Genomic DNA, 13,098 nt, shown 5'->3' with positions numbered 1-13,098 from the left:
ACTGCATGGACGGGTTTTTTGTGCCTGATGTGTGCAAAGTTCCCTGCCAGCTCTGGCCAGTAATTCAAAGGAATAAGAAAATTGATAATATAACCATCATCGAAGGGGCGCCAGACACTGTGCTAAGAGCTTTATATGCATTATCCCAGCGCTCCTGGTCTTGAGGAACTGCTGTCGTCTAGAGAAGGTGAAATATTTAGTGTCTGCTGCATGCAGAGTGAGTGGCGTGGACCACCACACTCAGGGGCTCAGAAAAGGGACCTCCAGCTCTGATCTCTCGTTCCCCCTCTAATCTGGAACGTTGAAGTGTCCTGCAGGATTGGGTGCCTCTCCTGTAGCCTGTGATTTATGATTGTGTGTAGCATTGTCCATCCTAAGAGAACAGGAGCAAGTCCTTTTCACTCCAAACATCCGGCACATTGTCTCTGCTTTCTACTATGTTCACTCATGGCCGGGCACAGAGGCGCAGGCTTGTAATCCTGGCATTTTGGAAGGCCAAGGCAGGCAGACCTCTTGAGTGCCTGGGCAACATACTGAGACCCTGTACGTACAAAAAAATTAAAAATTAGCCAGACCTGGTGGCACGTACCTGTAGTCCCAGCTATTTGGGAGGCTGAGGTGGGAGGATCACCTGAGCTCAGGGAGGTTGAGGCTGCTGTGAGCCAAGATCACGCCATTGCGCTCCAGCCTGTGCGATACAGTGTGACCATGTGTTTAAAAAAATAAAAATAATTTAAAAAATAAAATATTCTCTCATAATGGTAATAACAATGACACCAGTGAAAAAGCTAAATAAAGATCAAATTGTCACAAACCCAGGTGCCTGATTCAGGCCTCTTTCTCTCCAGTATGCACATTCTCTACTCCATGTCTTTTGTGTCTACCAATCTGTTGATAACTCCCCAATTTTAATCTCTAGCTCCAACATTCTCTCCCACAAGAGAAGATCCAGAAGATCCAGACTTGCTTTTTTAACTCTCTACTGGTCAATCAACTACTGTATGTCCCAGAGCCACAACATGATGTATCCCAAACTCAACTCTCTCTTTTTTTTGACAGAGTTTCACTCTGTCACCTAGGCTAGAGCAGTGGTGCGATTTCAGCTCACTGCAACCTCTGCCTCCCAGGTTCAAGTGATTCTCCTGCCTCAGCCTCCCAAGTAGCTGGAATTACAGGCATCCACCACCACGCCCAGCTAATTTTTGTATTTTTGGTCGAGATGGGGTTTCACCATGTTGGTCAGGCTGGTCTCAAACTCCTGACCTCAGGTGATCCGCCCACCTCAGTCTCACGGAGTCCTGGGATTACAGGCATGAGCCACTGTGCCTGGCCCCAAACTCAACTCTTATCCTTTGTCCCAGCAGTTTCTCTCCTGTACGGCTGTCACACTTTACAGTACATTTCAGCCCAGGCAGCCCAGCCCTCACAGCCTTCACCCTTTATATCCAATTGAGCAGAAATTCCTGCTGCTTCTAGCTCAGAAATGTTGGATTCTGGAATCCAACCCTGCTCTTCATCCTTAGGCTGTTGCCCTGGGTCTAGACCTCATCAGCTCACGTCTGGACCACTTTCATAGCCTCCTGAAACTGGCTCCCCACCCCTAATCGCGTCCCTCTCCAATGTCGGCTCTACCCAGCAGCCACGGGCATCTTTCTAAAATGTGCATTGGGTCATCTCACACTCTGCTTAAGCCCTTTTACAGGCTTCAGCAGGTTCAGGGGTTCCTCATGAATGCCTAAAGACTGGCAGGTGGGATCCAGGTACCCCATTCCCTCCGCATCCCAGTAATTCCACTTTGATATGTTTCATACATTGGGGTTCTCCATAGAATTTCTTTTGAGAAAGGCAGCTGCTACCCCTCAAAAAAAATTCTAGTAAACCAATGGTCTTTTTTATTCTTTTTAATTCTTTTTTTTTTTTTGAGACAGGGTCTCACTGTGTTGCCTAGGCTGGAGTGCAGTGGCATAATCAAGGCTCACTGCAGCCTCAACCTTTGGGCTCAGGTGATCCTCCTACCTCAGCCTCCTGAGTAGCTGGGACCACAGGCACACACCACCATGTCTTTTGTAGTTTTAGTAAAGACAGGGGTCTCACCATGTTGTCTGGGCTGGTCTCAAGCAATCTGCCCACCTCGGCCTCCCAAAGTGCTGGAATTATAGGTGTGAGCCACCGCACCCGGCCCCAGTGGTCTTGAAGGATGTGTAGAGACAAGCCAGTTGGTTGGCAACACCAGCAGCCCTCCGCTAGTCTAGCAGCACGCTGGCTCAGTGGGTGGAAGCCTGGACGTCCAGCTGAAACCGGCGCAGATTCCAGTTGAAAGCAGAACATGCCAGCAAGGCTGGAAGTCTGACTGCACAGCTCTGGATCCTCCTACTTGGTCGTGAGCTCTGGGCTCCCCGCTCACTGTGCTTTTCGAGGCAGAGGAGACCAGAGTGCTTCTTGTCCAATGCAACCCTGGTGCATCCGGCCTACTTGCCCTGGCCAAGCTCACCCCTCCACAGGATCACGAGAATTTCTGGGGGGCCATGTGCCTCTTTCTTTGAGCGTGCTCCACATATTAGGGTGTTTGCTTTATTCCACTCAACAGGAATAAAGCAAGTACAGTATTAAGCAGCACAGCAGCATCTCTGAGATCCAAAGTGAAAGCAACAAACCAGGCAGCTCCTGGCTGGAGGAGAAAGTCCAGATGCCTCATTCAGCCTGAGCTCGCCTCCAGCCTCTCTTCACGACTACCGCCCACACTTCACCATCACTGCACACATGACCTGCAGGTGGGTTCCCCCAGCCCGGGCTGCCCACTATTTCCCCGAACACAGAACAAACGCTTCCCACTCTCCAGTCTCTCTGGCAGAGGGTTCCCTTCTTTGGAATGGCCTCTTCTGCCCACCCCAACCCTCCGCATCCCAGAGGCATGGCTTGGACTTCCCTCCTCCATGAAGCCTTCCCCACTGCAATTGCCACCTTGTCCTCTGAACACATGGTGCCACCGTCCCCAGTATCCACCGGCCTCATGACATCTCTTGTATTGTGATTTAATTCTTTGGACTTCTGTCTTGTTTCCACAACTGCACTACAAACTTTTTTTTCTTTTGAGACAGAGTTTTGCTCTTGTTGCCCAGGCTGGAGTGCAATGGCGCCATCTCAGCTCACTGCAACCTCCACCTCCTGGGTTCAAGCAATTCTCCTGCCTCAGCCTCCCAAGTAGCTGGGATTACAGGCACCTGCCACCACTTCCAGTTAATTTTTTGTATTTTTAGTAGAGATGGGGTTTTACAATGTTGGCCAGGCTGGTCTTGAACTCCTGACCTCAGGTGATCCACCCACCTTGGCCTCCCAAAGTTCTAGGATTACAGGCGTGAGCCACCATGCTTGGCCTACTACAAAGTTTTGGAGGCAGGGGTCATGTGTTATTCCAAAAAATATAGTGTTTTATGCACATAAAGGGGCTTGGTGACTATTTGCTCAAAGAAAGGAGGAGGCTGTGCACAGTGGCTCACACCTGTAATCCCAGCACTTTGGGAGGCCAAGGTGGGTGGATCACCTGAGGTCAGGCGTTCAAGACCAGCCTGACCAACATAGTGAAACCCTATCCCTATTAAAAATACAAAAAATTGGCCGGGCGCGGTGGCTCAAGCCTGTAATCCCAGCACTTTGGGAGGCCGAGACGGGCGGATCACGAGGTCGGGAGATCGAGACCATCCTGGTTAACACGGTGAAACCCCGTCTCTACTAAAAAATACAAAAAACTAGCCGGGCGAGGTGGCGGGCGCCTGTAGTCCCAGCTACTCGGGAGGCTGAGGCAGGAGAATGGCGTGAACCCGGGAGGCGGAGCTTGCAGTGAGCTGAGATCCGGCCACTGCACTCCAGCCTGGGTGACAGCGCGAGACTCCGTCTCAAAAAAAAAAAAAAAAAAAAAAAATATACAAAAAATTAGCTGGGCGTGATGGCACATGCCTGTAATCCCAACTACTCGGGAGGCCGAGGCAGGAAAACTGCTGGAACCTGGGAGGTGGAGGTTGCAGTGAGCCGAGATCATGCCACTGCACTCCAGCCTGGGCAACAAAAGTGAAACTTCATCTCCAAAAAAAAAAAAGAAAGAAAGGAGAAAAGAAACAAAGAGAGGGAAGAAGGAAGGAATGATGGCGGTCAACCCGCTTTGTCTGTAATAATTCTCTAGCTGCTGCCCTCTGCAGGTGTGGGGATCTCTTTTCTTTCTTAAACTAAGCTTCGTAAGAGTTTGTCACTTGTGGGACTTCTCAGCCTCCCAAGAAGATCAAAGGGAGCCTTAGCTTCTGCCCTTGACCCCCACCCCTGACTGCTTTTCCAGATTGTAACCTATTTGAGACCAGGGGTGGGGGGCTACAGCCAGACTGTGAGAGGAGACACAGCTCAGTGTGCAAGGGAGCTGTGGGAGGAGCTGGGGCTGCTCCGCACTCCAGAGGGGTCTGTGAGAGAGGAGCATCTGGACTGCACCTAAGCAGCGGAGCCATGGGACCTGGAACTGGTGGCTCATCCGGGGCTAAATCATGGTCCTCTCACTCCTGCCTCGGGTTCTCCACTGTGCTGTGGGCTCTCAGCTACTGGCCACAGACAGGTCCTTCACCTTGGTGGCGGGGCCTGGCTCAGCAGGGAGCTAGAGCCTCCCCCACTTCTCCCAGCTCCCACTTCTCCAGCCCCCACTTCAGCCTCTACTTCTCCAGCCCCCACTTATCCCAGCCCCCAATTCTCTAGCCCCCACTTCTCCCAGCCTCCACTTCTCCAGCCCCCACTTCTCCAGCCCCCACTTCTCCCAGCCCTCACTTCTCCAGCCCCTACTTCTCCAGCCTCTACTTATCCCAGCCCCTACTTCTCCAGCCCCCACTTCTCCCAGCCCTCACTTCTCCAGCCCCTACTTCTCCAGCCTCTACTTCTCCCAGCCCCCACTTCTCCCAGCCCCTATTTCTCCAGTCCCCACTTCTCCCAGTCCCCACTTCTCAAGCCTCCACTTCTCCAGCCCCCACTTCTCCCAGCCCCCACTTCTCCCAGCCCCCACTTCTCCCAGCCCCCACTTCTCCAGCCCCCACTTCTCCAGCCCCCACTTCTCCCAGCCCCCACTTCTCCAGCCCCCACTTCTCCAGCCCCCACTTCTCCAGCCTCAGCACATGGCAGGGAGGGGATTTCCTTTGGGGCCTTAACTGGGAATTGTTCTCTCGCCCCACGTCAGCTGGCTACTGGGGGAGAGTGTTCAGTAGTTTCATTTCCCTCATTTGGAACGGAGTTTTTAAGAACCAAGAATTAAAACCGGAAAGAGGAGAGCCCACCGCCCACACTGGTACCATTCAACGCCTCATGATGCCTGTCCTGGAGAAGTGGAGGGGTCAATGCAGAGGCCGAAGGCAGTGCGGAGGTGGGGGTGGGGCTGGGGGCTTTTCCCGGCAGGTTTTCTCCTCCTGGAGGAAGCGGCGGTCTCCAATCCTGAGATCAACTCCTCTGGCTCCCTGCTGCCCACGGCCTCCCTCAGCCACTGACTCCGGTGACTGACCTCGGTGGGGACACTGCCTCTTCCTGTCCTGAAACACCGACAGTATCAACCTATGATCAGAGTTCAGGTGGTGCAAAGACGACATGGAAGTGTCCTGTCCGTGCCAGGGCGTGCAGTGGGACAGCGAGGGGAAGGGGCACCCATGACTAACCACAGTCTGGTCTAGGGCAGAAAGGACCATGGGGAAAATGGGCATGCGATGCTGGGAGAGTCCTGGGACGGGGAGAGCACAAAGGGCACAGCCGCTGGGGCAGTGCAGCCCCGACTTTCTGGAAGTGTGCACTGGACCCTCCTGGGGTGGGACCTGGCACGGGGTGGGACACTAAGGATCCGACAAGGAAAATGAGGCCATGCCAAGGAGGAGGCTGCAGGGGGATGACAGCCTCTCTTTGTGCCTCGACAGGACTTTGTTGCTGGCTCTGCCCAGCATTTCCCATGGGGCGTCGCAGCTCATCTGTGCAGTTATGCCTTCCCCCTGGTCAGCGAGTCCTGTCAGAGAGGGCCTCTGGCTTGTTCATATTTGTATGTATCCCCAAGAATACTTAGTCTAGCACCTTGTAGGGCCTAGGCACAGGTTTCTTAAATGAATGAAGGCTAAAGTGTCATTTGCTCTAGAGCCCTTGCAGAGGTTGAGGACTTACTCATTTGTGGTCACTGACAAGTCCTCTGTCTTTTCTTTTTTCTTTCTTTTCTCTCTTTTCTTTCTCTTTTTTTTTTTTTTGACAGTGTTTCACTCTTGTTGCCCACGCTGGAGTGCAATGGCAGGATCTCAGCTCACTGCAACCTCCACCTCGCGGGTTCAAGCGATTCTCCTGCCTCAGCCTCCCAAGTATCTGGGATTGCAGGTGTGCACCACCACATCCGGCTAATTTTTGTAGTTTTAGTAGAGACGAGGTTTCACCATGTTGTCCAGGCTGGTCTCGAACTCCTGACCTTAGGCGATCCGTCCGCCTTGGCCTCCCGAAGTGCTGGGATTACAGGTGTGAGCCACCACGCCCGGCCGAGAAGTCCTTTTTCATAACTGGTGAATATAAATCCCAGAGTCCTTACCACAGGCTCAAGGCCCTGCATGATCCGGGCCCTTCCCTGCTCCCTCTGACTTTATACCCATCACTCTGCTCCTCACTCTGCAAAAACTTGAACACCCTCCGGCAGCTCCTCACTGGAGCCGACTCTGGCTTTGAGCTTCCCTCATTGCTCTTTCCTCGGCCCCACGGCCCCTCCGCCAGATACCCAAGCAAAAGCAAGAAAGTGGTGGATTCCTAGAACCGGGAGGGCGCGGGCTGGGGGGTCAGCGGCAGGTTCCTGAGACGCGGGAGAGGAGGAAGAGCGAACCCAGCCAAAAGGCGCGTCGGCAGCGAGCGGGGCAAGGTGAGAACTGCCACAAAGCAGAGGTCAGAGGGCCCCAGACTCACCTCCCGCCCACGTGCCGCCATATTAAAAGGCAACACGATGCTGTCAGGAAGAACAAAAAAGGAGTTGGAAGAAAAAAAGGAGTTGTAAGTAGAGTAAGAAAAAGAGATTTTTTCTTCCTCTCCCTTCGCTGTCCTAAGACGTAACAGCGAAGGACAAGACCACCAGAGGCTCCCTGCGGGGCCTCGCGAGACCACCATTGGGCTCCCTGCGGGGCCTCGCGAGACCACCATTGGGCTCCCTGCGGGGCCTCGCGAGACCACCAGAGGCTCCCTGCGGGGCCTCGCGAGACCCAGAGCGACCGGAAGGAAGGGCGGGAGGCTCAGCAGCGTCTGCGGTGGGAGGAACGCGCCCTTGTTGATTTCATGGAGGCCCAGGGCGATGGGCCCTGTTCTCCTTCCTGTGTCAAGTGTGGTTTGCTATCAAGTGGTGACAGTTCAGCCACAATCAGGGGAGGCGAGGGGGAGAGGCCCCCGAAGAGGCAGAGGCCCTGCAGCGGTCGCCCTGCACCTGGAAGGTGATTGGCTGGAGCGACTCTCAGCCGGGGAGCAGAAGGAATGGTGGGGACTGGGGCTTCTGGGTGGTGCGAGGTCTGTTGGGAGGTGTGGGTTTTAATTGTCAGTTGGGCAGTTTAGCCACACGGGCTGGGGGCAGGGTGGGGTTGGCCGAGGAGGGGAAGCTGGTGAGGCGGAAACAGGGAGGAGTAGGTTTTCTTTCTTCTCACACCAGCAAACCAGAGGAAGCTTAACCTATCAGAACCAGTTACTAGCATAAGCCTAGCCCTGGGCTCAAAGGCTGAATTTTAGACCTTCCACTGCTCCCATGCAGACCCTGTCTCTTCACGACTTCTCACCGCCTTGACCAAGATCAGTCACACCAGTGATGCCCTGCTCATTCATCTTGCCAATTCGCTTCTACAGGACCCAGTGCCCAGACGCCACTACTCAGTTACCCCAGCCTTAAAATCTCCTCCACTCTGCCAGGTCCTCACCATTGTGTTCTTGGAGATTTCACTAAAGATTCACCTCCCCAAAACTTTCCCCAGTTAGTCCCACCCTCTTCAACCTACTGTCTCCACTTACGGCAAATGGCACCTAATGCCCTCAGAAGTCAGACTCCTAGCGACTACAATTACCCAAAGTATGGCAGAAAACTGTCTCAAAACCCAGGCAACTCATTCTTGGGAGAAGCTGACTTACTCTTGGCTTCTACCTAGAGAAATAATTCATATTTACAGCTGTGAGAATAGATAGCAAAGAGAGAGAAAAAAGGTGCATAAATATGTAATAACATGTTTTTTTGGTTTTTTTTTTTTTTTTTTTTTTTTTTTTTGAGACGGAGTCTCGCTCTGTCGCCCGGGCTGGAGTGCAGTGGCCGGATCTCAGCTCACTGCAAGCTCCGCCTCCCGGGTTTACGCCATTCTCCTGCCTCAGCCTCCCGAATAGCTGGGACTACAGGCGCCCGCCACCTCGTCCAGCTAGTTTTTTGTATTTTTTTTAGTAGAGACGGGGTTTCACCGTGTTAGCCAGGATGGTCTCGATCTCCTGACCTCGTGATCCGCCCGCCTCGGCCTCCCAGAGTGCTGGGATTACAGGCTTGAGCCACCGCGCCCGGCCCAACATGTTTTTATAATTGCTTTTTTGTTCTTCCTGACAGCATCATGTTGCCTTTTAATATGGAGTGTCTGCCACAGCTGTCCAGGAGAGCCCCTCTGTGTCACAGTGAACCTCAGTCACTGACACTCAAAAGAAGGAATTACTTCAACTCAATAATAAACAAATAACCCTGTTTTAAAATGAGCAAAGGGTGTTATCACATTTCTGCAGAAGGATACAAATGGCCAGTAATCATATGAAAAGATGCTTAGTATCATTTGTCATCAGGGAAATGCAAATCAAAACTACAATGAGAGGCCAGGAGCTATGGCTCATCCCTGTAATCCCAGCGCTTTGGGAAGCTGAGGTGGATGGATCGCTTGAACCCAGGAGTTCAAGCCCAGCCTGGCCAACATGGTGAACCCCCATCTCTACAAAAAATACAAAAATTAGCCGAGCATAGTGGCCTATGCCTGTAATCTCAGCTACTTGGGAGGTTGAGGCAGGAGACTGGCTTGAACCCAGGAAGCAGAGGTTGCAGTGAGCCGAGATTGTGCCATTGCACTCCAGCCTGAGTGACGGGAGTGAAACCCTGTCTAAAAAACCCCAAAAAAGAAAGCTACAATGACATATCACTTTATATGCCCTAGGATGGCTAGGATCAAAAGGTCAAATAATAACAAGTATGTGGAGAAACTGGGACCCTCATACATGGCTGGTGGGAGTGTCAGATGGTGCAGAGACTTTGGAAAGGGGGTCTGGCAGCTCCTCAAAAGGTAAAAGCATGGAGTTATCAGGTGGCTCACAAATTCCATTCCTAGAGACCCAAAAGAAAGGAAGACATGCTGTACAAACCCCTGAATATGAATGTTCAGAACAGCATCAGTCATGATTACTGAGAAGTAGAAACAACCCAAATGTCCATCAACTTAACAAGTGGATAAATACATTATATCCATGCAGTGGAATTCCTTTCTTTCTTTCTCCTTCCTTCCTTCTTTCCTTCTTTCTTTTCTTTCTTTCTTTTTTCTTTTTTTTTTTTGATGGGGTCTCCTTCTGTCACCCAGGCTGGAATTCAGTGGCGCTATCTCAGCTCACTGCAAACTCCTCCTGGGCTCAAGCAATCCTCCCACCTCAGCCTCCACAATAGTTGGGACCACAGGTAGAGATGGGGTTTCTGCCTAGGCTGGTCTCGAGCTCCTGAGCTCAAGCTATCCACCCGCCTCAGCCTCCCAAAGTGCTGGGAATACTGGTGTGAGCCACTGCATCCAGCCATGCAGTGGAACATTTTTCAGTCGTGGAAGAGAATGAAGTACTGATACATGCTACAACAGGAACAAACTTTGAAAACATTATGCTAAGTGAAAAAAGTCAGTCACAGATGATCACATGATACATGATTTCATTTATATGAGTTGTCCAGAAAAGGCAAATATGTAGAGAGAGAAAGATTAGTAGTTACCAGCCGGGTGCAGTGGCTCACGCCTATAATTCCAGCACTTTGGGAGGCCGAGACGGGCGGATCACAAGGTCAGGAGATCGAGACCATCCTGGTTAACACGGTGAAACCCTGTCTCTACTAAAAATACAAAAAACTAGCCAGGCGTGGTGGTGGGCCCCTGTAGTCCCAGCTGCTCGGGAGGCTGAGGCAGGAGAATGGTGTGAACCTGGGAGGTGGAGCTTGCCGTGAGCCATGATTGTGCCACTGCACTCCAGCCTGGGCGGCAGAGCAAGACTCCATCTCAAAAAAAAAAAAAAAGATTAGTGGTTACCTAGGCCTGGGGGTTTGGGGGAAAATGGGAGTGACTGGTAATGGGTATGGGGTTTCCTTTTGAGGTTATGAAAATGTTCTAAAATTGTGGTGATGGTTTCATGACTATGTGAATATGCTAAAAAAAATTGCCTCGTACACATTAAATGTGTAAATTATATGGTAGGTGAGTTATATCTCAATAAAGTTGTTATAAAAATAAACCACTGGTCACTGTGGCTCACACCTGTAATCCCAGCACTTTGGGAGGCCGAGGCGGGTCAATCACAAGGTCGAGAGATCGAGACCATTCTGGCCAACATGGTGAAACCCTGTCTCTACTAAAAATACAAAAAATTAGCTGGGTGTAGTGGTGCATGTCTGTAGTCCCAGCTACTCAGGAGGCTGAAGCAGGAGAATGGCATGAACCCAGGAGGCGGAGATTGCAGTGAGCTGAGATCGCACCACTGCACTGCAGCCTGGCGACAGAGCAAGACTCTGTCTCCAAAAAATAAATAAATAAAATAAAATAAAATAAAATGATTTAGGCCGGGCACGGTGGCCCACGCCTGTAATCCCAGTACTTTGGGAGGCTGAGGCAGGCAGATCCCCCACGCCTGTAATCCCAGTACTTTGGGAGGCTGAGGCAGGCAGATCCCCCACGCCTGTAATCCCAGTACTTTGGGAGGCTGAGGCAGGCAGATCGCCTGAGGTCAGGAGCTTGAGACCAGCCTGACCAACATGGTGAAACTAAAAATACAAAATTAGTTGGTTGTGGTGGCACATGCTTGTAATCCCAGCTACTCAGGAGGCTGAGACAGGAGAATCACTTGAACCGGGGAGGCAGAGGTTGCAGATGAGCCGAGATCGCGCCAGAAAAAAAGAATAGATTAACATAGACTCAGTACACAAGAAAGGGAAGTGCGGCAGCTCACATCTATAATCCCCGGGTAGTGTGATTTGTTTAACAGTTTTTGAAAATCAGAATAAAAAAGATTAGTGCTTAAACTGATACTCTCCAGTTATTTGGAAAATACATTATGTAAAACATGTGGTTTCCTATTATAGTCTAAATCAGATAGAGTATTGGAGCAACTAGCAACATCTTAAAGCTGGTTAAACAGAATGACACAGTATTTTGACCATACTATTTTGAAATACTGCAGTTTCTCTCTGTAGCTGTAGAGTGATTCATGAATATGTATTTGGCTTCTCAAATTAAAAATATTTCACTGCTATTGAACTATTCCTTTAATATCTGTATAAATGTTTTTAAGCATTACATTTTAAGGATTTTGAAGCTTTAGTTTTCTTATTTAAAATACAATTATCGGCCAGGCATGGTGGCTCACACCTGTAATCCCAGCACTTTAGGAGGCCGAGGTGGGTGGATCACAAGGTCAAGAGGTCAGGACCATTCTGGCCAACATGGTGAAACCCTTTCTCTACTGAAAATACAAAAATTAGCTGGGTGTAGTGCGCGCCTGTACTCCCAGCTACTCGGAAGGCTGAAGCAGGAGAATGGTGTGAACCTGGGAGGCGGAGGTTGCAGTGAGCCGAGATCGCACCACTGCACTCCAGCCTGGCGACAGAGCAAGACTCTGTCTCAAATAAAATAAAATAAAATAAAGTAAAATAATCTGGGCCAGGCACGGTGGCCTATGCCTGTAATTCCAGTACTCTGGGAGGCTGAGGTGGGTGGATCCCTTAAGCTCAAGAGTTTGAGACCAGCCTAGGCAACATGGTAAAACCCCATCTCTACAAAAATACAAAATGCAAAAGAATTAGCCAGGCATGGTGGCACGTGCCTGTCGTCCCAGCTACTTGGGAGGCTGAGGCAAAAGGATCATTTGCACCCAGGAGGTCAAGGCTGCCGTGAGCCAAGATTATGCCACTGCACTCCAGCCTGGGTGACAAAGCGAGACCCTGTCTCAAAAACAAAACCAAATTTCAGAATTGCCACAATTATCCTTAACCCCACATTGGAGATGATTACTAAGGAGATCGTTAATATATAAAATACATTCTACTATATTAAATTATATATCATATTAGTATAATGTATTAAATATAATTATATTAAGAATAATATAAATATTTAAAAATTATATAATTTAAATATATAAAGTATATATTGTTAAATATCAGAAAACTGCAGGAAGTTGGTATTCCTTGTTACGGAGAAGGGGCACTCCTCCCTTTGAGAGCAGAAATGACTCTTCTTCTGCTTGGGGATAAAAGGACGATGTCCCTAGAGCTGGAATCTATAATAGTCAATATTTGCAGGGGTTGTGTTTGATGGGTGCTCAGCATCTGAACCTCTTTACTGCTAAGGGGAGGCTTTTCTTGCATGGTTTTGGTTGGAAACAGAGGCCTATGCCTCGGAAATTAGGATTTGGTTGCATGATCTGGGCTCAACTGTCTGAAGGTGTGCTAAGAAACATGGGCATGGAGCAAGTATGTGAGGAAGCTGCCTCACTCCAGGGGTGGCAGCTGCAGCCTCTGATGTCCCAGGGAGTCACAGTGATGCAGCTTTCCAAGCAGGCCACCCCCTGGCATGACCACGGCTGTGGGTGCAGCTGCCCACCTCCCCTTGCTGCTGCCATTTGCTCACCTGCATCTCCAGCCTTCACACTGACATTTACCCACTATCCTTCCAATAAATTCCTTTCCCGCTCAAGTGGAATCAGAATCAGTTTCTGTTGTTTGCAGTTAAAAACCCTGACTCATGGGCCGGGCGCAGTGGCTCACTCCTGTAATGCCAGCACTTTGGGAGGCCGAGGCGGGCGGATCACTAGGTCAAGAGATGGAGACCATCC

At 50.5% G+C, this 13,098-nt stretch overlaps 1 long non-coding RNA gene across 1 annotated transcript in view; it reads left to right on the top strand.

Annotated features, from left to right (window-relative positions):
• Positions 1 to 13,098, top strand: part of LOC126948015 (uncharacterized) — a 340,440-nt gene that overhangs the window by 171,942 nt on the left and 155,400 nt on the right. The gene's annotated exons all lie outside the window — the stretch shown is intronic.

Source organism: Macaca thibetana, chromosome 2 (assembly GCF_024542745.1).
Source record: "Macaca thibetana thibetana isolate TM-01 chromosome 2, ASM2454274v1, whole genome shotgun sequence".
NCBI lineage: Eukaryota > Metazoa > Chordata > Mammalia > Primates > Cercopithecidae > Macaca > Macaca thibetana.
This window is presented reverse-complemented; position numbering and strand designations above follow the sequence as displayed.